This window comes from Gossypium hirsutum, chromosome A02 (genome assembly GCF_007990345.1).
Source record: "Gossypium hirsutum isolate 1008001.06 chromosome A02, Gossypium_hirsutum_v2.1, whole genome shotgun sequence".
NCBI classification, from domain to species: Eukaryota; Viridiplantae; Streptophyta; class Magnoliopsida; order Malvales; family Malvaceae; genus Gossypium; species Gossypium hirsutum.
Window position 1 is genome coordinate 36,754,654 of NC_053425.1, and position 24,603 is coordinate 36,779,256.

Genomic DNA, 24,603 nt, shown 5'->3' on the forward strand with positions numbered 1-24,603 from the left:
TGGAAGTGGGATAGGATTACTATGGACTTCGTAACTTTGTTGCCTTTGACTTCGAAAAAGAAAGATGTTGTTTGGGCCGTATGAAGTTATTGAAAGAATAGGGCCAGTGGCATATCGGTTAGCTTTACCGACAGAGTTGGAAAGGATTAATAACGTGTTTCATATGTCGATGTTGCGACAATATCGTTCTGATCCTTCGTATGAAATTTCTCCATCAGAGATTGAGATTTAACCAGATATGACGTATAGTGAAGAACCGATCAGGATCTTAGCTCGGAAAGTTAAACAGTTGAGAAATAAAAGTATGGCCCTAGTGAAGATGTTATGGCAACGACATGGGGTTGAAGAGGCTACGTGGGAACCCGAGGAGGCCATGAGAAAATAGTACCCAAACCTATTTTCTGGTAAGATTTTAGAGGACGAAAATCCCTAAAGGGAGGAGTTGTAACAGCCCGATTTTGGGGCTTGTCGAAACAGTGGTTTTGGGACCACGAATCTGACGTAGTGAAGATTTTTATTATATTTTTATTGTATAAAGTTTTATGGAATGATTCCGTGAAAATTTCCTTCGAAAATTTTGATGTTTTGGCACTCAATTTGGTCAAAAGGATTAAATTGTAAAAAAATTGTAAAACTTGAGTTCTATATGCTAAAGGTGCCTAATTGTTATGAAATTTTAAACTAAAGTTCCTTAGATGGTAATTATACCATTTTACTTTATATTGGACAAAAATAGACATGAGGTAAGAGAATTTTAGTGTTTTTAGAAAAGGGCTATTTTGGTCATTTGGCTAATAAATGAATTAAAAATCAAATTAAAAGCCAATTTTTGTCCATCTTCTTCCCATGGCTGAAATTCTCAAGAGGGAACCATAGCTAGGGTTTGTTCATCTTCCAAGCTCGATTGTAAGTCCGTTCTAGCCCCGTTTTTAATGATTTTTATGTTTTTGAGATCCTTGTAACCTAATCTAACATTTCAAGGACTAATTTGAAGGAAAATCAAAGTCTAAAATTTTACCCATGAAGAATATTTGTGCATTTTTATGTCTAATGGTAGAAAATGTATGTTAGATGTAAGATAAACAACTTTTGCTAGGTGATTTTTGATGAAAATGTCAAAAAGGACCTATTTGTAAAAAGTCACAAATGGGTAGTAAAAGTGTGATTAAATGAAAAATGTGGGTTGTTATGAGCACTATTAGTATTCGACTAAGCTTGAGTAATGAAGAAATTGAATCTATTTCAATTTATGAGCCTAGGGACCAAAGTGTAAAAATGTCAAAGTTTAGGGGTAAACATAATTTTGCCATAATATGATTTTTGAACTGAATTGAGTAATGTGAATAATAAATGAGTTAAATTTTCTATTATAGATTAAGAGAAATGAGGTTCGGACCTAAATCGGGGGAAAAACAAAGTGTTTGACGATTATGTCACATTTCTACTATTTTTGTACCGAGGTAAGTTCTTTTGTAAATAATGCATTGTTTTAATTATGTTTTAAATGCTTTATTATTGTATGAATTGTGATTTAATCATGGACGTATTGGACAAAGTTCCAGTAAGAGTGAAATCTCAGTTGAACCTTAGGAATAGATAGGATACAAATGTCATGACATTAGGGTTACTAAGTCTATGTGTAGGACCATATCTAGGATATGATATGAATATGAGATTTCGTGTAAGACCATATCTGGGATATGACATCGATGTGAGATTTCGTATAAGACTATAGCTGGGCTATTAGCATCGATACGAGATTACATGTAAGACCATATCTGGGATATGGCATTGGTATGGTACCGTGTGTACAGGATTCCCGAGTATCATTTAGTATTCCAAATGGATCAACGGGTAATTTAATAAGTATGTCAAAGATGAATTGTGTGTAAATCCAATTTGAGATGACTCAGGTATGTACGTAAAAATCATATGTAATGAGCTCGTTATGTGATAAACCTCAGTAAGATTATGATGGAGTAAGTTATGATTATAAGAGTTTATTGATATTTATGCTAATTATCATTATGTTAATTGTATGTTAAATGTATGTTTATGATGCCTATTATTTGCATGGGAAATTATTTGGCTTTAAAGCTTACTCCCCTTTTCTTTCCCTTATCTTATAGTGTCACCAAGCTAGCTCGGGGATCGGAGACTGTCAGAGATCCACTCACACTATCAACTGATTATTTTGGGTACCAATGAATTTGACATTTTGAGTTATAGCATGTATAGGAACTTGGTTATTTTGTTATGTGTCATAATTGAATTGGCCTAATGTGTTGTCCTATAGTGGTTGATAATTCATTTTGTAAATGGCCATTAAAATTGGCTAATATTGGTTTAAGCATATATGCATATGATGATGTTTTCATGGATGTGGAAATTTGCATGATTGAAGTTGATAAGGATGTGATGTTGTATGTTGTATATGGTAGCATGTGAATGATATGTCGATGCCTTTATTGTGGCTGAATTGGTTGAGTATAATTGCTTGGATTGGTGTCATGTTTTGTTGTGTAGGTGTGTGCATAAAAGGGTGACAAAATGGCTTGGTAAATAGCCTTGTTTTTGTCCACACGGGTAAACACACGAGCTTGTGTCTCACACACGACTAGCCCCATAGGTGTGTGTTTCAGCTGTGTGTCCCCTGCACCTTAATTGTTGCAAAATAGAATGCTCAGAATTGAGCACACGGACAGAGACACGGGCGTGTGTCTCAACCGTGTGGATGGCATAGTGTTAGGCACGGGCGTGTGCCCTGGACGTGTGAAGTCTGCACTTATTTTATGAAAAATTATGAATATTAAATCGACCATACAACCTAGCATATGGGCGTGTGACTTGGCCGTGTGACTTGGCCGTGTGTCTTCAATTTGTTCTAGGGTGACAAACAGAGAGTTATACGGTTAGGGACACGGGCGTGTGGGATCACACGGCCTGCTCACATTGGTGTGTCCCAAGCCACGCGGGCGTGTGGTTCTTAAAACATGAAAAATTTTCTAAGTGTTGTAGATTTTTCTAAAATTCTCGGTTTAGTCCCGAACCATTCCCAATGCATGTTATGGGCCTCATAGGTTCATTTTAGGGACGATGTTAATGTCTACGAAAAGTTTTAAAATTGGATGGAAGTTTATGTCTTGGTTTTGTATGATTGCTTGTGTATAAGTCCGATAATATCTTGTACCCTGTTCCGGCGTCGAATACTGGTAAGGGTGGTACAAGCTTACTATTACACCATTAACGACTTAATGGCTAAAATGTTACAACACGATAACATGACTAAAACATAACATTTCAAATATAAGTGAGAAAATGTAATCTAAGGCAAATAAAAATGATAGTTTTGATATTTTACCCAAATCTAAAAATCTGAAATCTAATCCAGAAAGTCTTCCATCTAATTTAAACTTTACGCTTCATTTGGTTCAATGTAATGGCAAAGCCATTAGGGACAGTTCCAATTTCTACAGTAAAGCAAAGGTTTTGTTCGTTGGAAAGCTTAAAAAGGCAAATGGCGATTACAGCTTCATTTCGAAAATCGTTGAATAGCCATTCAGGGGAGGAGGTTCCGAATTGGCTATTCCAACCTCTCCACTAAATGATCTTCTTTGCCCTTCCGAAAACACCCTCAGATTGAAATTTCTCAACAATTTCACTTTTTTTTCCTTAGCCATCAACAATCTCACGCTCAAATTGACCTGAAAGGAAGCAAATCAACTTGAAGGCCAAAGACCCACACTTCGTTTACCACTCCTAAGCGATTCCAACCTATCATTGGAATTGATTGATGAGAATGCAAGTCTTTCTGGCAGTGCCACCGTATGGGTAAGGTTTATTCTTCTTTCACTTGTTAATGGTGGAAGGATTCTGTCTATTTTCCAGTCTTCCTTTAACACCATTGCTACCCACACCGATGTTAAGTAAGAATTTCACGCTTCGATAGTGTTGATGATGCTTCGATAGTGCTTTTAGCATTTTGATTAAATGCTTTCTTGTTAATTAGGCCAAATTGATTTTGGGTTTTCTATTTAGGGGAAATGCTGAAGTTAAGTCTTCAACATGATGTTATAAAATTTTCCACTTTGATTAATGGATTTTTTCTTCAAATTAAAATTTCTTTTTTAATTGCTTACAATACAGTACTAATAAAGCTGTTGGGTTTTTAACTATGATGGAAGTATAAGGTTTGGAAGTCAACATTGTGGTATTAGCACTGCCATTGGCTGTCTTCATTGTTAAAGGATGCTCTTGATCTCTTATTTGGAATTGAAGGTGAAAGGCATTAGATCAATATTGTTATTACGGATTATGCTTAATTCATGGCATGTGTAATTGATGAAATGTTGTTATCTACAACATCAAAAATCATCCCTTCCTTTCTTAATTCTTGGTATAAGTAATATATTGATTGGTGCACATTGCAATGAGGCAATGATTTCTGAAGCTTTATATACAATTGACACAATGAACAAGCGAGTGATTACAAGGTATGTTTCTAAAGCTGAGGATATTGTTGACACAATAATAAAGCGAGACATTGAGCAAGTAAGGACTTGATTTCATTTTTTCTTGTAATGAAGAAATAATTATAGTCCTGTATTTATATGATCTTATCTTTCTATATATTTTTGAAATTGTTTCAATATCATTATGCCATTTTTGTTTCGTATTCAAATAAAACATTTGATGATTTTCTTCTCTAAATTTTCTAATGGTATACTGTGCACTCAGAAACACCATATCATATTTAAGCTAAACAAGGCCTGTCCATGTCTATTAGCTATTTTTGGTTGGGTTTTCGATTACTATATATTGCATTGTTTGAGTCTTTCATTTTGAACATCTTTTTCAACCCTTACAAAATTTTACCTTTGAGGAATGTTTTATGGACTTTTTAATGTGATAAAGTAATGATCCAAGGGTTCTTGAAAACAACTATACCTCAAGGGCAGCATAATTTCTTCAATAAATGGTCTGTAAGGACTTGTCTGCAGATTTGTTGATCTCATCTTAGATGTTGGAATCTAATAAATCCAGTCTTCTTTTCCTTATTATTTGTTTCAAATTTTATAGTCACATTGAATGCAATTGAATATGGAATTTGGATTATCAGTTCAAAATGTCAAATGAGTCAGTTTGAATTATTTCTTGATTTTTGGTACAAAGTTATCAGATGTGTGTTTTTGATTACTTCGATTAACTAGGTTTTTTTTGATAGATTGTTTTATAGTTAACTTGGATATGATGCACCAAGACGATTCATATCCTATGGGAAATGTGCCTCAACTCGTCGAGACTACTCCTGTGTCTACCATTGATTCCTACTATTACTGGTCAGGTAGAATGGATTTTGGTTATGTGTTCCTTCATAGTTCCTTTTTACCCCTAAATTTGAGATTACTACTCCGGTTCGGATGCTCCACTGTTGTTATGGTATTATATGAAATATCGTAGGGTGCAAACACGAGCGAAGGGGGATATTGGCTATAGCACCCAAACATTACTATTATTGTTGTTGTTAGTTTTTAGTGGCTAGCCCTCCTGAGCGTTCCATAAAATTAGGGAGAGAGACAATTGCATTCATCTGTTTCCCTTTAGCAGAAGCTGGATATGGGGAACTAGTGATGGCAGTGTCTATTTCACCAACCTTTGAAGGGGCATTTTTAATCACATTCTGGTCATCCCTATCACTAGCATTAGTAAGTCTATCTGCTTGAACCAAAACACCCATGTGATTAGCTTGTTGAACTCCCTCAATGCCATAACTTTCTGCACAAAAATCTCTAGCCATCTGAATGCCAAGATCTGATGCCTGTGAGTAGAATGCCTTTTCTTTGTTATCTCCAACTGTAATATGATGCTGGATCATTGTGGAACATAGTTTTACATACACACAATCGTTCTATCTCAAAGCGGTTGTTTTCTAAGAACTATAGGTCCATGCAACTATAGGATTGCTTCAGTTATCTCTTTTTTATATTTATGCTCAAGCAGCTCAAGAATGCTCTCTTTTAACAGGTGAACAATTCAATGAGATAGTGGGAAGCCCATATTACATGGCTCCAGAGGTTCTCAAACGTAATTATGGCCCAGGGGTTGATGTCTAGAGTGCTAAAGTTATCGTATATATTTTACTTTGTGGTGTGCCACCGTTTTTTGAAGGTTTGTCTTTCTATTTTCAAGTACTTCCCTTTTTTTTTCACATCATGAAGGTTATATCTCGAGATAAATGTGGAGACAATGTGTGCTTCCAGGGTTTGGATAAAGAAAAGAGAGAGATAAAGAAAAAAAAATTTAAATTTTCTTTAATATTATGTATCAGGAGTTTGATGTATTCTTTTGCATACGATTCACTATATACTCTTTTACTTTTAGAAAAATAGATATAAACTACATTTCTCGTGTTTGCATACAGAGACTGAACAAAGGGTGGCACAAACAATGATTCACTCTGCTATTGACTTTAAGAGGGACCCATGGCCTAAAGTTTCAGACAATGCAAAGGACCTTGTAAAGAAAATGCTTAATCCTGATCCAAAGCAGTGTCTTATAGTACAGGAAGTGCTTGGTAACCTTCTGTACATGTTACATGCTTTATTTATGTTGATATATATTTTCTATGCATAAAAAATCATCCCAACTATTGTATCTTGAACATCCATGGCTACAAAATGCCAACAAAGCACCCAAGGTTCCGTTGGGTGAGACTATGAAAGCTAGACTCAAACAATTTTCTATAATGAACAAGTTGAAGAAGAGAGCTCTAAGGGTAATAATCCACTTGATATATATTTTCTATAATGAACAATTTTCTATCCTTCTTTTATGTACTTTTCAAATTATGTAAATTGCGAGTATCATTCCACTTGGATTTGGATTTCATTTTTCTTTTGCATGTTGTTAATTATTTATCTTTTGTGTCGTCAAGATCGTATATGAGTTTGACTTCCTAAAAGTAGCCAATGATATGGAGAGAATTCGCTATTTCTTATACGAGAATAAACAGAAAGAGCTATGAGTTTTTGAATAACATAAAATGAGGAATGGCTTTTGAGACAAAGGGATTACAGATCTCAGCTCTTTTTATATTTGTCGAGTTTTCTTCATGTTTTTGAATAACATAAAGAACTATGAGTTTTTAAATAACATAAAATCAAGGATTATGGTTTTTGAATAAAAAAGGATTATAAGTTTTGATTTTTCATTTCACATATGAAAAGAACTAATGTTACTAAAATTTAGTAATTTTTATGTAAAATTTGAAGGTTTTTATTTCACCAAAAGATTGCTATAAATAATTAATTTATTAAATAGTATACCTTGTAATTACTTGTTGTTACCATATTATTATAAAAGGTAAAATAAAATATAAAAAATATGCCTTCTATTAAAATGGACTTTTAAAATAAATTGTTATTAGAAGATTATCATATTATATGTTAAACTCATTTTTATATTGGTGATTGTGACCTCTTTGTAAGAGAAAAGATGAGAGGCTAGATTGAAGCAAATATATTAGGGTACGTTTGGTTCACTATAATGGAATAGGGTTGTAATTGAATAGGATTGTAATGGAATAGAGCTGTAATCAGTAATTCAATTGTTTGGTTGAATGGAATGGAATAGAGTTGTAATAGTATTCTTGTATTTGGTTGAATGGAATAAATATTGTAATAGTATAAGGAAAAAGACTTAAATGACCAAAATACCCGTAACAGAATTTTTGTAGGTAGTTGATTATTGTTATTAAATTTAAATAAGATTATTGTTAAATATATTTTAATAAAAATAAAAATAAATAATTTAATCATATTTTAAAACATAATTATTATTAAATACAATTTAATAAAATAATATATAATTTAATAACATTCTTAATATAATTATTAATAGTATTTAATAATAATTTTAATATAATATTATTATTAAGAATATTTCAATACCTATGTTTGGTTGGCTGTAATACCAAGCCATTACAGTTGAATTCTTTGGGCCCATCCTTAAGCCATTGTTTGGTTGGCTGTAATGGGCTATTACAGCCTATTCCATACGAGGTTATTCAAGGCAAAAATGCCATTTACAATTCGGCACTCTCCCCACGGAATAAGGACAGCGTGAAAAATTAGGTCAAAGTATCAACTTTACCCTTCCTTTTCTTTCTCACATCTGAAGAATTTTCTTCTTTTTTCTTATTTCCTTCCAACCTTCTCCCTCTTTTTCATGCTTCTATCCTCACCAACCCTTTGACAAACCCTAACAACCCTCAATAAGGCCTTCAATTAAAAATCGTATGAGGTGGAAACTTGAGAAGAGAAATAACAGGATTGGTCCGATGTGAGCAGTCGTCCCTCAGGTAACTCTTCTCTCATTTTGATTTCCTTTTTTTTTTCTAATTTTTTTGTTAAATTAGTAGAAATAATAGTTTCTTTTCAGTTTTGAAGATTGATACTGGTTTTATTTTCATGGTGTTTCTTCTTTTCACTTGTCAGTGTTAAATTAATGCTGCTGGCACAATATAATTTCCTATAGCTTGGTGGTTTTTTTCTATGTTGTGCATGAAATGAACACCATATTGTATGTGTGAATCACATTTTATGTTACTAATCCAATTGTTTTCTGGGAGTTATTTCATGAGAGTTAGTTTGAAGGTGGTAATTTATGGTGAATCTTCAGCCTGTTAATCTAGCTTCCCCTATCCTTGTTTTTTTTATATTCATATGTTGCGTCCTAAGGCCGAAACTAATTAGTGATCTTTGTTTTATTCATTATTGTGAAAAATGTTTATCCACGCACTAGAACTTAGCTTCCTTTTCCTTCAGACAACCTACTTCTTGCTTCCATGAAGGCTCAACTTTCTAAATGAGATATTTTGTTAATTAGTTGCCTTTGAATGTTTATACACACAGATGCTCATTCTCTTTAATTAAGATAGTGCTTCCTAACTTGTATCATTTTGATAAAATATCTCTGGACATGATAGTCTCCAAGTAAAAACAAAAACTTAGAAAGGCGCCTTACTGAGGCCCTGAAGCTTGTTTTACTAATCGGTATTTTCTTAAGTTTTTTGTACTTTTTGATATTTCTCTCTTTTTCTAGGATCAGTTTTGTAACAGCCCGATTTAGGGCCTAGTCGGAACAGTGGTCTCGGGACCACAAATTTGAAGTTAGAAAATTTATTTTATTACTATTATGGAGTCATGGGATGATTATATTAGTGCATGAAAAATTTGGTGAGTCAATTTTAATGTTTGAGAGCCCGATTGTGAAAAAGGACTAAAAGGACTAAATCGCATAAAAGGAAAAAGTTGCATTTTAGTACCAAGATGTGTTAAATAGCTAAAGAATTAAAATTAAGGGCTTTTAAAGAGCAATTAGACCCCTAGAGACAACGTGGCCGGCCATAGGAAGCAAATTTAGTCAAAGGGTCAATGTTAGGTGACTTGATGACATAATCTTGTGATAAAATAATACCTATGAGCTTAGCTATCAATTTCTTTCTTCTCCATCTGTTCTCTCCACAGAAAATATCAAAAAATATGAAGGTTTGAAAGCTGAAAATTTGCAGCAACTTATTCCTCTCATAATGTAAGTGACTTGATGATTTTCTTGATGATTTTTACATTTTTGGCATGCTTGTATCATGGGCTTTCAAATGAGAGGACTATTTTGAAAAATGGTGAAAAGTATAGGGATTTACCATGAGAGAGTTTATGTTGTTTCTTGAAATTTTATGGAAGAAAATGAATTTTAGAAAAGTTCTAAACAACTTTTGTGAAAGGTGTTAGCATGAAAACACCTAAAGGGACTACTTTGCATAAGTTGCAAATTAGGTGGTAAGTGCATGAAATAGTGAGAATTTGGGGTTGCTATAAGAATAAAAAGGGGTCGGCTAGGCCTAGAATAAGAGGAAATTCGATAAAAATTAATTTTCGAGCATAGGGGCAAAATGGTCATTTTAACTAATACGTAAATTTTAGATTGCCTAATTGTGTTTAATGACTAAATGAGTGCATTTTGATATTATAGATCAAGATTCACCGAATCTGAACCTAGATTGGGGGAAAGCCAAGTAAATTGACTAAACCGACTAGTCGAGTACATTTTGTAATCCAAGGTAAGTTGTATGTAAATAATATATCTACATTGTTGATACATGTATTTTCATTGTCATTGAATTGATATAACATGAATTGCTAAATTGTGAATTAAGAATGCTTAGTAATAATTGAGATAGTAGAAAGACCCCGTTGAAACCCTAGGAAATAAATCGGATATTCATGCCATGACATTTGGGTGATTTGTGTGCCAGTGTAAGACCATGTCTGGGACATGGCATCGGCATTGAAACGAGTGCTAGTGTAAGACATGTCCGGGACATGCATCGGCCTCGAGATGTAAGCTAGTGTAAGACATGTCTGGGACATGCATCAACTATGAGACATGTCAGTGGAAGACCATGTCTGGGACATGGCATCGACATGGATACGCAAGAGCTAGTGTAAGACCATGTTTGGGACATGGCATCAGCCTCGATAATGATAGCCAGTGTAAGACATGTCTGGGACATCATCGGCTAAGAGTTGTGCTAGTGTAAGACCATGTCTGGGACATGGCATCAGCCTCGATGAGGATAGCCAGTGTAAGACCATGTCTGGGACATGCCATCAGTAACTTAATCCATGTTTGAGGCTTATAGAATATCTGGTAGTATTCCGAAAGGCTCAACTTTAAAAGTTATGGAAGTGAGTTAGTAAGGAAAGTATAATAATGTTGTGAGTGGTACATGTACCTATTTGGTATGCATGAGTATGAGCACAAAATAGAAAATGTGACTAGAGTAGACGGTAATGAGTAAGTCAAGCTTATGCCTATCTTTGTGCCATTAGTATGATGACTAGAGGTGAAATTGTTGTGGTATATTTATTTATATGTAACTTACTAAGCTTTATGCTTACTCTCTTTCCTTTCCTTTTTCTTTCAGTGCTGGTTTATTTGCTCAAGGATCCCTTGAAGTCAGAGATATCGATCACACTATCAGCCGTAATACTTGGTATAGTTGGATTTATATTTTTGATTATGGCATGTATAGGGCTAGACCTTATTATTTTGTGTCTTTGAGAATTGATCAAATGTGTTGGTCTAGAATAGATTCTACTCTTTACATTGAGCCTTGAATGAGGGCATTCATTTTGAGTCTATAAAAGATGCATATTCACGGTTGAATGAATGTCTATTATGCTTGTTTTGGTATTGGTTGGTATTGACATGAAAATAGGTACACTAGGGTGGCAAAGAGGCTTGGTAGATAACCTCATATTGTCCACATGGGTAGACGCATGGGCATGTGTCTAGGCCGTGTGTGACACACGGTCAGCCCCATGGGCTTGTGAGAAGGTCGTGCGTCCTCTGCACCTAGAAATTTCAAGTCAGAATGCATGGTAAGGGTTACACGGGAAGAGACACGGCCATGTGTCTCAGCTGTGTAAAGGGCACGGCCTAGTACATGGGCGTGTACCATGGTCGTGTGATGCTGACGTCAGAAACAAAATACCTAGGTTTTTGCACACGGGCTGCGCCACGGGCATGTTGTGGCCGTGTGAAAGGAAACGGGAAAAGGACACGGGCGTGTGTCCAAGCCGTATGAAGCTGCATTTGTTTTATGAAAAATTGTAAAAAATTAAATTGGCCACACGGGTGTAGGAGGCGTGTGGAGCCTTAAAGTACGAAATTTTCTAAGTTTTTTTTTGAGCCCCGGTTTAGTCCTAAACCACCTCGAATGTATGTTTTGGGCCTTGTAAGCCCAATTAAGGGACAGTTTGCATATGAAATGAAAATTTTTAAATTGATCAAAATTTTATGGCCCGATTTTCTAATATTGGTTGAGTTTAAGTTCGATAGCACCTCAAGCCCTATCTTGATATTGGATACGGGCGAGGGGTGTTACAAGTTTTCTAGGCATTGCCAACAATATTGTAATATAATGAAATTCTTAGATGATTCTGGAAGTAATATAGGAATAATATCATAAATTTGGGACTTATAATAGTAACACAATAGTTCTAAAATTAGAAACTATGATTTCTATTGGTTGATTTAGAATGCTTCTTAGTTTTAATGATGATATAGTACAATACATTTTAATGTAAAGATTTAATTTTGTTCTAATGATAATCTTTGTTTATTTTTATACTAATTGGGACAACCTGCTTCCTTTCTATTAGTTTGATATGTCTTGGCATACCACTATGTTCTTGGAAATCTTCTTTCTTTTAAAACATAGTGTTTTTTTTATGTTTTCCTCAAGGTGCTACTTATTTTATAGGTCTCGTATTTTTTGCTTTTGGCCCAAGCTACTCCATTACTATTGTCTTTACATCATTGTTTTGGCTATGAATGGTTAGTAAATTTGGGTTTTTTTTGCTTGTTAATATGTATGGGGCTACCTAACATTTTCCTCAAGTGTCATATTGAACACGATTGGTTTTTTTTTTTTAAAAATTTCTACTTTGTCCCTAATGACTTTTATGTGTGCAGCTTACTGAATGCAAATCTTAAAAAGGATTTATGTGTGCAGCTTACTGAATGCAAATTTACAATAAATTTTTCTTTTCAAGGGGATGAACTGACCAAAGGGGATTTTAATGGTTCCAAGGTGAGTCCTATTTTATAGAATTGAAACAACAAATCTGCATTAGATGTTTGTGGATTTTCCCTCCCTATTATTTATAATAGAGGAGCCCTGATGATCATACTCTTTTGATCATGGTTTTCCAATGGCATAAGAATGTAGATGGGTAGAATTGGTATTTTTGAACAGATTATATCTCATTCAACTCTTTGGAGCTGTTTTGATTGAGGAGCATTCAGCTTAATGATGTATCTATCGTTGCAGTGGCTGGTGATGAGATTTGGGGCATTCAATTTGGAAGTTATTTAAGTAGCTATAAGAATTGCCAAACAACAGGTTGTTTCTGTTTCGTTGGATTTGGCAAGTTTTGAGGTTATTGTTACGGGTTCATTTTTTGCTGAAGGTTGAATCTAATGTTTAACATGTAAGACAAGAAGTTTACTTGCATATTTTGAAAGTGATCATAAATTATTTAGATTTACGGTTGCTATTCTACTTAATGGAGTGCTGGTATTTCATCTTTGAATGGCATCTAACTGTTCTTCAATTCACAATTCTCCATTATAAAGTGTGTGACTTTTGGTCGGATGGTGCAGAATTTTAGAGTACCTTTTCAACAGTTACTGGAGTTAGGGGATATTAATCTCTGCTTTGCCAATTATTTTACTGTTAGCTGCAGTTTTTGTTGAAAGAGTTTTTATAAGATGCCATACTGTATTGAGATATTTCTGATTTATCCATTTTTAAAAAAATATGAATATATAATTTATATTATTTTAAAATAATTTATTTATCAAAACAATTTATTACTTTAAATTAATTTTAATTTTTTAATAATAATTAAAATGGTTTTGGACTAAAATTATTGGAATGATTTATAAAATAAACAATTAAAAATATTTAAAGCACACTTGTCCAGATCAAACCTTAAACCTATATCAAACCTATATTTCCAGACTAAAAAGGTTTTGGACTAAAATCATTGGGATGAGTTATATAGGAAACCTCCCTTCACCGAAATTCGTTATCCTAATATGTGCTTTAGGGTTTATATTTTCCCCTTCAAATGCATATATTCCGTTGTATGTATATCACCCAAAAAAATGAACAGACCAAAAAAGAAGTTTGGGAAAAGTAAGATAATAATATGTTGCTGTAATAGAACAGTTAGGAAGGGTAGGTAAAGTAGGGTGTATTTTTTTAGAAGGTTGAAAAATAGAGAAAAAGGAATGGACAGTTTCCTGTAAGTTCGCACTTAGTACATCCACATATTCTATTTTAAACTATATAATAAAAGGTTGCATTGTCATGGGTGGGTTTCTGTATTCACCATAGTTTAGTTTATGATGCCTTTTTACATGCATGTGAATTCATTCATTATATTTTGTATTTGGGCTATAACTATTTGACCAAAACTGTCATGGCCTCCATGTTGTTGCTGAATTTCAATTTCAATTATTTTGGTTGGGATTTATTAGTAATAAATTGTGTGAATATATCTTATGGAATTATTCATAATCTTTTTACACTCTTTAATACAAAGATAAACACACTCTATGCAATTCACATTCTCCTACAATCTAGACAATTCACATTATCTTACTCTTGCAACAATATGAATGCTAATCAAACAACAACTCAATTGACACATAGTTGAGGGAGGGTAGGGAAAATAATTGAAATACAAGCAACACAAAAAAATGATAAAAACATAAAACAAGCACATTGTAGGATAAAGTAGTGAATTTATTTTGTATTTTTTTAAAGATTCTTAATATGCATTGTTCATTTTTCTTAATATGTATTTTTTAAATATTCTAAATAAACCCTTATATTAAGTTGTAATTTCTATTTTGTGCTTTGTAAAGATTCTTAATATGTATTGTTCATTTTTCTTTAACAGTTTGTTATTGTTTCTCTTCTTATTTGGCTTGTTTGATTGCTTCCTCCACCCAGAGTTGAGCATCTTGTATTCACTAAATCACTGTTAAGTTCTTTGGCAATTAAATTCTTTGATTTTTGTTTTACTGTTATTGAAATTAGTACTAGAGAAATGTGACCATTTTACTACGATTTGAAGATATGTAACACTTTAATATCTTGCAGTAATGGCTCGTCTGCCTTTAATAGTACAAAGTGAGAGGCGTAAAAGACTTGGTCTTGATGTTTTAAATAGACTAATCTACGTAAAAGAGGTCACTTTAGTAGCATTTTGTTTCAATTAATCTATTTAAAATATTAGACATCCTTAATTAAACCCTAAAGCAAAATATGAATTTATTTGTTTCAAAATATTTCAAATTTAAACTAAAAAAATTTGAATAAAGGTAAATCTCATCTCACGATATCGGGCACTCCATTAATATTTCATTTTTGTAAAAAAATATTAACTTGCAAGTGATATCTTAATGTAGTAATCAAACATTGACAATAAAAAACATGTCGAAAAATAAATATTTCTTTGGGCGGATTTATTACTCACATGTAAAACCGAATAATTGTCACATGTCTATTACCTCATTTGCACATGTAATATTATGAATCTTCCTTTGGGATGATCAATATTAATGTAGCTTAAGTTACATGCATACAACCCTTTATATTTTAAAACAAAATAAATTCAATAACAAATGTCACTTTGATAACTTATTTTTTCAATTAAGTTATTTTAAAAAATATATAAATATACCAATATTCAAATTTAAAAATTTTCATAACAGTCAAAGGTCAAAACTAAATTTTTTTTATTGCGCTACAGTTTCCCAAATAACCCAAAATAAGGTTGTCTTATTGTCGCAAAAAAAAAAAATCAAAAACATTAATCTTTGATTGATTTTTTTCCAAAACCATATACCTCAAAACCAAACAAAAAATAATGTAGTGATTCAAATCCAAAACCAAATACAAGCACATGTACTCATAATTTTGGCATAGACAAAACACCAAAGCAATTCACGCTATACATGTATTCAAAATCAAATATAAAACCTTACCTTTTATATACCATGCAAATAAAATATTTTCTTTATGATTAAATAGAGATTCACATGAATACTTGAAAAATATTTTCAAGCCAATAAATTTCAAAAATAAAATCATAATAGTTGGCATATCCCACAATTCATACTATAAACAATACCAGCACAATTTAACCAAATATCTTAAACCATAAGATGCCAAAACCTAATATTATAGAACCAAGCTTAAAACCAAATTCTTTAAATATATATTATGGTTCATATCAATTTGTATAAAAACAATACCCATCAAACCAATTCGATCAAAGTTTATAACCGTCCAGTTAAAATCAATCTCAATTCATGCAAAAAAAATTCATACATTATTCCCTTAAATTCATTGATATGTATATACATATAATAAAAAATATTACGGCCTTACTTTGCGTCTACATAGAACTCAAAAAACTTAGCATATGGTCATACAATAACAAGATCAATTCCATTTCTATAGTTAACTTGGCATAAAACTGGTCCTGTAACATACTCCAATATTTCAACTTTTAATCTTTTGGTGTAAAATTATGTGAAATTGTTTCCTTAAGCCTAAACGTGGGGGTTTATTCAAGGATTGTGAAGCAAGGAACAAGGCACTCAAAATTAATTAAGTCAAAAACTTGTTAACCTACCATGAATCCAAGGATAAGCCGACAATAGAAGTATTAGAACAAATAGATCCTTAAAGAACCCCACCCCCTCCCCCCCCCAAAAAAAACTAATATTAAAAGAATCATCATAAAGTGCCAACAAAAATTAAACAAGCAAACATTTTTCTTGGGATTCTTGAAAATCAAAGTTGAATCCATCCATTCGAAAAATACCAAAATTCAAAATTCAAAAACCAAACCCTAAAATTTTAACATAAATACAAAGTATTTAATGTGTATGATCAAAACATTGAATTCAAATATCAAATCCATAAAATCTAAAGAAAAAATCAATCCGAAAAATAGAAAAAATCAATTATTTCTCAATGATTTGACATGACGTGGCTCTAATACCACTTATTAAAACTGTAAAAATAAGATCTAATATAAACTTAAAATTGTAAAACAAGACCTATTATGTCAAATCATTAAAAACATATTAAGAACAAAACTAGGTGCAAAAGCATACCTGAATTCATCGATTTCTTGAATTCTACAGACCTTGGAGTTTTAATCTTCCAAATTAGAACACAAGAAATTTAAAGAATATTTGCTTTCTCTTTTTTAAAGATATGATATTAGAAAAGTTATATTGTTTGTAATTTGGGGACCATAACCCTAATATATAACTTTTGCACACTAACCTAATTTCTAATCAACCCATCATTAATTAGAAATTAGTTACTAGAGTATCTACACATAAATGAGCTATACTTTATTTAATAATTAGAGCTTAATAAACCTTAACCAAATTATATCATTTTTAATTTAGTCTAACCAATTATGATAGTAAATAATAACATGTAATTACCCTTATTATATATGTGATGTCCATATTTTCTAACACTCACATCTAGGCTTTTAACTAATGATGCTATTCACCAAACAAAATTTTGAAAGGAAGAACAACAAAGCAAATGAAAAGAGTGGAAAGAAACTAGGAAAGAAATTTTTAAAACATTCTTTTTTTTTTAGAGATTTTGGTATTTAAAGGAAACAAGAGAATTAGGTTGCTTGATGGCTAAGGGCTGTAGATCCAATGAAGTCATTTCATTGGAGCCTCTGTAATGCCTTAAATTTTTTGATATAAAAAGTGGTATTATTTTAGAAACCGTCATAGTAAGTTTTTTAGAAAATTTGAAATTGAGTTCTATAAAGATAATTTTAAAAGGAATTATAAGGATTTATTATTTGAAACAAATGAAGTAAATTTTAGAATTGAAAATGTGATGATAGTATTAAATCACAAAATTTAAAAAGTTTGAGGATGGAAAGTGTAATTTGACTAAAATATGAAAAGTGAGTTAGTACTGATTAATAGGCATAAGAATAACTTGAAAAATGTATTAGTATGATGAAAATTACAATTAAGACTAAATCAAAAAGATTTAGAAGAATAAGAACTAAATTAAAAATTTTCATTTTTGTAAAAAAAAGGGGGTAAAAGTGTAATTTTCACCATTTGTGTGTTTATATTAAATGATATATTTGAATTATGATTTTTGAATTGGACAATTGCTTATTGTTGTGGAGAAATTGTACAAAGAGATAAAATGGGGTAAAATGATAATTTTGTCATACAATAGTATTTTGATAATTTCTCAAGTATTTTATGATGAAAATATTATTTTGATAAGACAATTGATATTTGAGATCATTATGGACTTTTGGATGTGAACATGATAGTGAGATGAATTGTAGGCTATTCAAAATTTTATTTGGGTTTAACCAACTTTGACCTTAGATATTTGGGTGTTTTTAGTTGAAAAGAAAATATGAAAGCTCATCCTTTGTTTCCCTTGTGTAGCTAGCCAACCATGGAGGAAGGGAGAAAAACTTTCTTTTCCTTCCTTCATCATTTTTCTTCAAATTTCATCAAAACTCATGAGCCAAACTTTGATTTCTTGTTGAAATAAACTAGAAAATCCTTTCAAAAGCTTGAATCCTCTTTAAAATCATCATTTTCAACTAGGGTTTACATTATTCTTGAAAGAGAAAGTTAAAGCTAGAGAAAGAAAGCTTAAACAGGGTAAGTAATGTAATTTTCTACCACCTCAAACATGATATTTGAGTTTAGATATTATGAGAAATTTGGAAAGATTTTGTATTAATATTTTGGTATATTTTTGCTGTATGAAACATGATTGTATGTTGAGAATGGAACCCTCATGCTAAGTTGTTGATGGATTCAAGTTAGGGAGGCATGGTTTTGCATTTTTGAACATCCAAAGGTAAGTATCCTCGAATAACTTTACTTTTTCCTAAACTAATATGAAATAGGAAAATGGTTAGAAATATAGAATAAATGTGAAATTGGATAATAAAGATTATTTATAATTTCAATCACCTAAATGTGTTAGAATAATTGGTTGTGAAGCATTGAAGTATAAATCAACATTAGTTCTAAAGGTAACTATTGATTATTATTAAGTTGTGAATTGCCATTGGATGGATAATTAAAATTATTTGGTTTGTAAGATTATATATAAGAAATTTGTTAATTAATGAGGGTAAAATGTTAATATGTTGCCATGGCTAAATATGTAAAAATATTGCAAAGTTGTCGATAAAATTGACATATTATTAAAAAGTGTACTACAGGTGCGAAAAAATGTATAGTTACGAAATTTGGAAGTTTGGTTAAATTGAGGTCATAACGACCTTTTTCGGATATTACTGGAAAAATATTGTTAATAAATAAATTTGTTACTCTTGGTCCATTGATTTGCCATAAATTTTGATATGTCAAATTGAGCTTTTTAGACACTTAAAGAGCTTGTTCTCAAGTGTTTAATGACTCTCTTTAATACTTTTGTTAAGTATTAGATTTTATATTAGAAGTTAGTTTTATTCCATTTTTCATAGTTTTTATAACCAAAATGGCAAAATTATGCCATTTAAAGTTTAAAGGTTGAGGGGAAAATGTGAAGAAGGACCACTACTTTGGCAAAGGTTGCAACACCATAGTCTCTATGTTGCGACACCAATGCCTCCATCACCACTCGAGGAGTTAGACTTTGACAAATCGCAATCCAAGTGGCATGTTGATCTGCCATAATATGATATGACGAATTAAGTTTTTTTTTAACACTTAAAGAGCTTGTAATTAAAATTTTTTATGTTTTATTTTATGATTTTCAATAGTTGTTAGATTTTTAGCTTAGTAGTTAGTTTGTGTACTTTTAGTGTGTTTTGTAACCAAAAAGATAAAATCTCGCATTTTGGGGTCTAATAACTAATTTTAGATTGTGCAGGAGCTGACTGACCATTTCTCATCGCCTTCGCAAACCATGAGAGAAATCAACACTAAAAACAACAATAAATCAAATACTAAGTGTGATGTATGCAAGTGTGATAGGTCAATTGTAATATAATTGTACAACTGGGTATGAGTACTCCGAGGATTGAACCCACAAGAATCGGCGATTGAACCAATTCTAGCTACAAGAATGCACAATAAAGAGTCTACCCAACTAATCGCTCAACATTATAGTATGAAAAACCATAAAGTCAAGAGTAATTATACTAATTTTTAAGTTATCTGCAAAAGACTAAATCGTAAAGTGTGTAAAGTTACAAAATTAACAAGTAAATCATAAATGGTGGTTGATTGATTTCGATGTGGTTCGCCAATCCTCGAATTATGGATCTAAATTACTTAAACTCCTAAAATGATTCCATTTTATGTTTCGATCTCAATTTTACCAAATTAGACAATTTAATTCAGTTTATCTCTCTATCCCACTAGCTAATCTGGGACTAAGGAATAGATGTTCAATAAGATTACCTCTCGGTCTCACTTGCCTAGATTTTCCCTTAGGGGCATTAATCCTAAGTTTTAAGGTTTATTCAATTTAGTCAAATTTATTGCAATTTAGTCCCTTACTTAAGAATTAACTTGCCCACATCTCCATCAACCAACCCCCTTTAGGGTTTAGTTATCTATACTAAAAGCTAAGCTACCAAACATGAAAGAAGAATATGTAACACCCTCTACCCAACCCGAGCAACGTGTCCAAGTATCGGGTGCTACACAAACCCGAATAACTTAATACAATTTCTATTTCTAGTTTAATTACATACTTAAACAACTTGTATTGCGAAAAATCTAACTGAAATTTCTACTCGTATTAAACTAGAAATAAAACTTTAAGATTTTGATTCCATCGATCGTTTACTGATTTTTGGACAGAGAATCAATAATGTATATAGACAACTTAAACCCTGATGTAGTGCCTTTATGGGTACCCCTGTATACACATGCACAGTTGCCGTGTTTCACTTAGCTCTTAGTGAAGTCTGGCTTGGTCCATCTTGATTTTTGAATATTTAACTAACCTGCATTCAAGTAGAAATTTTGTAACAGCTTATTTTTAGTCAAATCAGAATAGTGGTTTTGAGACCACAAATTCAAAGTAAAAATAATTATTTTATTATTATTTTGATGTCTACAGTATAATAATACGATTTTGTGAAATTTTCATTAAGAAATTTTATCATTTGAGAACTTAATTTGATAAAAAGGACTAAATCGCGTAAAGTGCAAAAGTAGTGTTCTATTAGCTAAAGGTGTATAATAGCTATAGAACCTTAAATTTAAGGTTCTTAAGTGGTAATTAATCCATTTGAGAGTTAATGGATGATAGTGACTTGGTTTATGGTATGAATATTAAGTATTTTAAAGGTTAATTATGTAAATTGGTTAATAAATGATTTATTAATAAAAAAAAGTCAAAATTTTGTCATTCATCTTCAACCTTAACCAATTTTTGAAGAAGAAAATAAGCTATCTAGGGCTCTAAACATTTGGCCACTTCAAGGTTCAATTGTAAGTCCGTTTTTGTCTCGTTTTTAATGATTTCTATGTTTTTGAGATTTTGCCCCAAGGACTATTTTGCAAAACTGTTAAAGATTTTAAATGTTGACATTGATGAATAAGCATGTATTTTGAAGTTTCTTGATAGATTATGAATGTTGGTTGTGAGTTATACAAGTTTTATAAAGTGATTTTTAGTGAAAATGCAAATTAGAGATTAAATTGTGAAATGTTGAAACTTTTTGGTTAAAATGTTAAATAAATGGAAAATATGAGCTGCTAGTGACTAATGTGTAAATTGGCTAGCATGGGTTAGCATTGAATTTCATTAAAGTTGTGTTTTTATGAAATAAGGACTAAATTGTAAAAGTGGTGAAACATTAGGGGAACTGTGTAAATGTGCTTAAATGTGTGTTTTGGATTAAACTGAATAGAGATATTATTAAATAAGTTAATTTTGAATATATTTAGATCAAGAAAAGCAGAATTCGGATCTAGATCGGGGGAAAACTAAAGTTATCGACTAATCGACTTATTTCGTCGTTTTCACATCCGGGGTAAGTTCGTATGTGGTAAATTCCATTATAAGTGTATTTTACATTTTTTGATATTGTATAAGTTGTGAATATGAGACTTCAGATAAGTTCGATAATGACTCGATGGTAATTCGACATTCAAAATCCCGATTGAACCTTAGGAATAGTTTAGGATACTAGTGACATGACATTAAGGAACATTGATTTGGCTTCAGGCCATGATATTATCACTTTGGGTGCGAGTTATACCAATTTGGCTTTGGGCCATGAATATCGACTTATTTTGCTTCGGGCCATGATATCGGTAGTTTGGATATAAGTTACCTTGATTTGGCTTTAGGCCATGGTATAGGTACTCAGTATGCGAGACTTCTAAGTATCCAACTTCTATTTCGAATGGTTTAACGGGTTAATAAATGATGTGGTTGAGAATGGAATTGGTACGGGATGGTACATGAATGTGCGTAAACCATATTAGCTTAGAATCAAGAATTGGTGAAGAAAGTAAATAGTTTTGTGAAAGAGTAATTGAAAGGTTGTTAGTTGATGTGAATTCATATACTTATAATCAATTGTTGAATTATGTGTTTATGATTAAATCAAGTTTATTTCATACGAGCTTACAAAGCTATAAAGCTTACTTTGTTTATTTCTTTCTATGTTTTATAGTGAATTCAAAGTTAGCTCGGATTCGGAGATTTGTCGGAGTCTGCTTCACACTATCCATCTATCACTTGGTACCTATAAACTTTAGTATTTTAAGTATATGGCATGTATAGGGACTTGGTCTTTTTGGTATATATCTTTTAGCCATTTGTGTTGGCTTGTAAATATTAGGTTTGGTATGTATATATATAGCTATGTGAGTTGGCTTATAATGGTGAATTTGATGATGTATATAAGTGTGCAAATACCACCTTATAAATGTTAGTTATGACGGTATTTGGTGCTTATTGAAAATGGATATGGTGAATATCAAATGGTTGATAAATTGGTAATTAGTATGCTTATGAGTTTAGGTAATTTGATACATGCTTGAATATGACCATATTAATGAATGAAAAGGGTAAAATTTGATATGCATTTGAATTGTATATTGTGGTATGGTGAGTCTTGTAATTGTTGATATTGAAATGGAATAAATGATGCTTGGTTGAAATAGATTGAATACTTATTTATGCCTTGTATTGGTACCAATTGGTTTGATGTAGGAATGCACAAAATTGGGTGGCAAATTAGCTTGGTAAATAGCCTATTTTTGTCCATACGGGCAGAGACATGGGTGTGTGTCTCAGTCGTGTGTGACACACGATATTACACGACAGTGTGTCCCCTGGTTTTGAAATTAAAATCAAGTCAGTATGCTCCACACGGCCTCACACACGGGCGTGTGACTTGGCCGTGTGGGATAAGTCAGTATACCCTACAGGTTTTGCACGGCCTAGCACACGGCCTGGCACACGGGCGTGTATGGCCATTTTTAGGGCACACGGGCTAGCCACACGGGCGTATGTGTTGGCCATGTGACCCAAGTCAAAGAGTTACACGGGGTCGAACACGGGTTGGGACACGGCCATGTGCTTGCATTTCGAATGTCCACACAACCTGAGACATGGTTCTGTCTGTTGGCCGTGTGAGAGACACGGCCAGGCCACATGGGCGTGTGTCCCCTATTTTAAGAAAAATTTTCTATGTTTAAAAATCTCTTGAGCTATCTAGTCCCGAACCACTCCCAAAGCATGTTTAGAGCCTCGTAGGCTCGTTATAGGGACGTTATGCTTGAGTTTGAATAATGTTTGCATGAAATGTGAAATTATATGTAAATTGAATTTTTAAATCTTTTATAAGTTCGGTAATACTTTGTAACCCCATTCCAGAGTTGAATACGGGTGAGGGGTGTTACATTTATTGGTATCAAAGATATGGTTTAGTTGATTCTAGGACTAACATAGCGTGTGTGAGAGTTTAGCTATACATGCCATATATAAACTGCGATAGTGTGATTACTCCTGACATTTTAAAATGTGTTTTCATATAGTAAATGGATCTCAATTGAGCTATAGTTGATGAGGCTGAAAGTAATGCGCCAGCTCCTGTTCAAGTAACAGCGCCGTCTGATTTTAGACCTGTGTCAAGTAGCTAGGGAGGAGTGGCTAAAGAAGCCTTCTTTCAAATGATGAATGAGTGGTTCACTCAATATGTTCGGACCAATTCGGCTGCTCAACAACCTCCACCCCCACCTAATCCCTAATCAGTTCCGTAACTCCTCAAGGTTTGGAATCTTTGCGATTGAATAAGCCACCTGTTGATAGAATTAGAAAGTACAGGGCTGAAGAGTTCAGAGCTACTATTGGTGATGATCCTGAGAGAGTCGAGTTTTGGCTTGAAAATAAGATTTGAGTGTTTGATGAGCTTTCTTGCACATCGGCTGAGTGTTTAAAATGTGCTGTATCACTTCCGAGGGACACTGCATAACAGTGGTGGAATACATTAGCATCAGTGGTGCCGAGAGAGAGAGTCAATTGGGAGTTCTTTCAGACCGAGTTCCAAAAGAAATACATAAGTCAACGGTTTCTGGATCAAAAGCACAAAGAGTTTTTAGAACTGAAACAAGGCCGTATGACCGTAACATAGTACGAAAGAGAATTTGTGCGGTTAAGTAAATATGCTCGAGAGTATGTTTCTACCGAAGAGATCATGTGCAAGCGGTTTGTTAACGGTTTGAATGAAGACATTAAACTTCTGGTCGGGATTTTATATTTGAAAGAATTTGTTGTATTAGTTGACTGGGCTTGTAAAGCCGAAGACTTTAGTCGAGAAAAGAGGAAAGCTGATTTAGAGGCTAGAGATTCGAGAAAAAGACTGATGAATAAACCTTATCATTCTTCATCAAAGAAATCTAAAGATTCGTATAGTTGATTAAATGCATCAGTGGGATACCAGAATAGAGATC

General features: G+C 32.6%; 1 long non-coding RNA gene across 3 annotated transcripts; it reads left to right on the forward strand.

Moving 5' to 3' along the window:
* Window positions 1-3,368: 3,368 nt before the first annotated feature.
* Window positions 3,369-6,779, forward strand: LOC107951098 (uncharacterized). 3 transcript variants are annotated; one of them, XR_001698319.2, is made up of 4 exons: window positions 3,369-4,551; window positions 5,225-5,344; window positions 6,025-6,168; window positions 6,422-6,779. It is a non-coding gene; the product is annotated as an uncharacterized lncRNA (long non-coding RNA). The 3 variants fall into 3 exon arrangements; XR_001698320.2 differs by having other exon boundaries at window positions 3,377-3,831; window positions 4,185-5,344; XR_001698318.2 differs by having other exon boundaries at window positions 3,369-5,344.
* The last annotated feature ends 17,824 nt before the right edge of the window (window positions 6,780-24,603 follow it).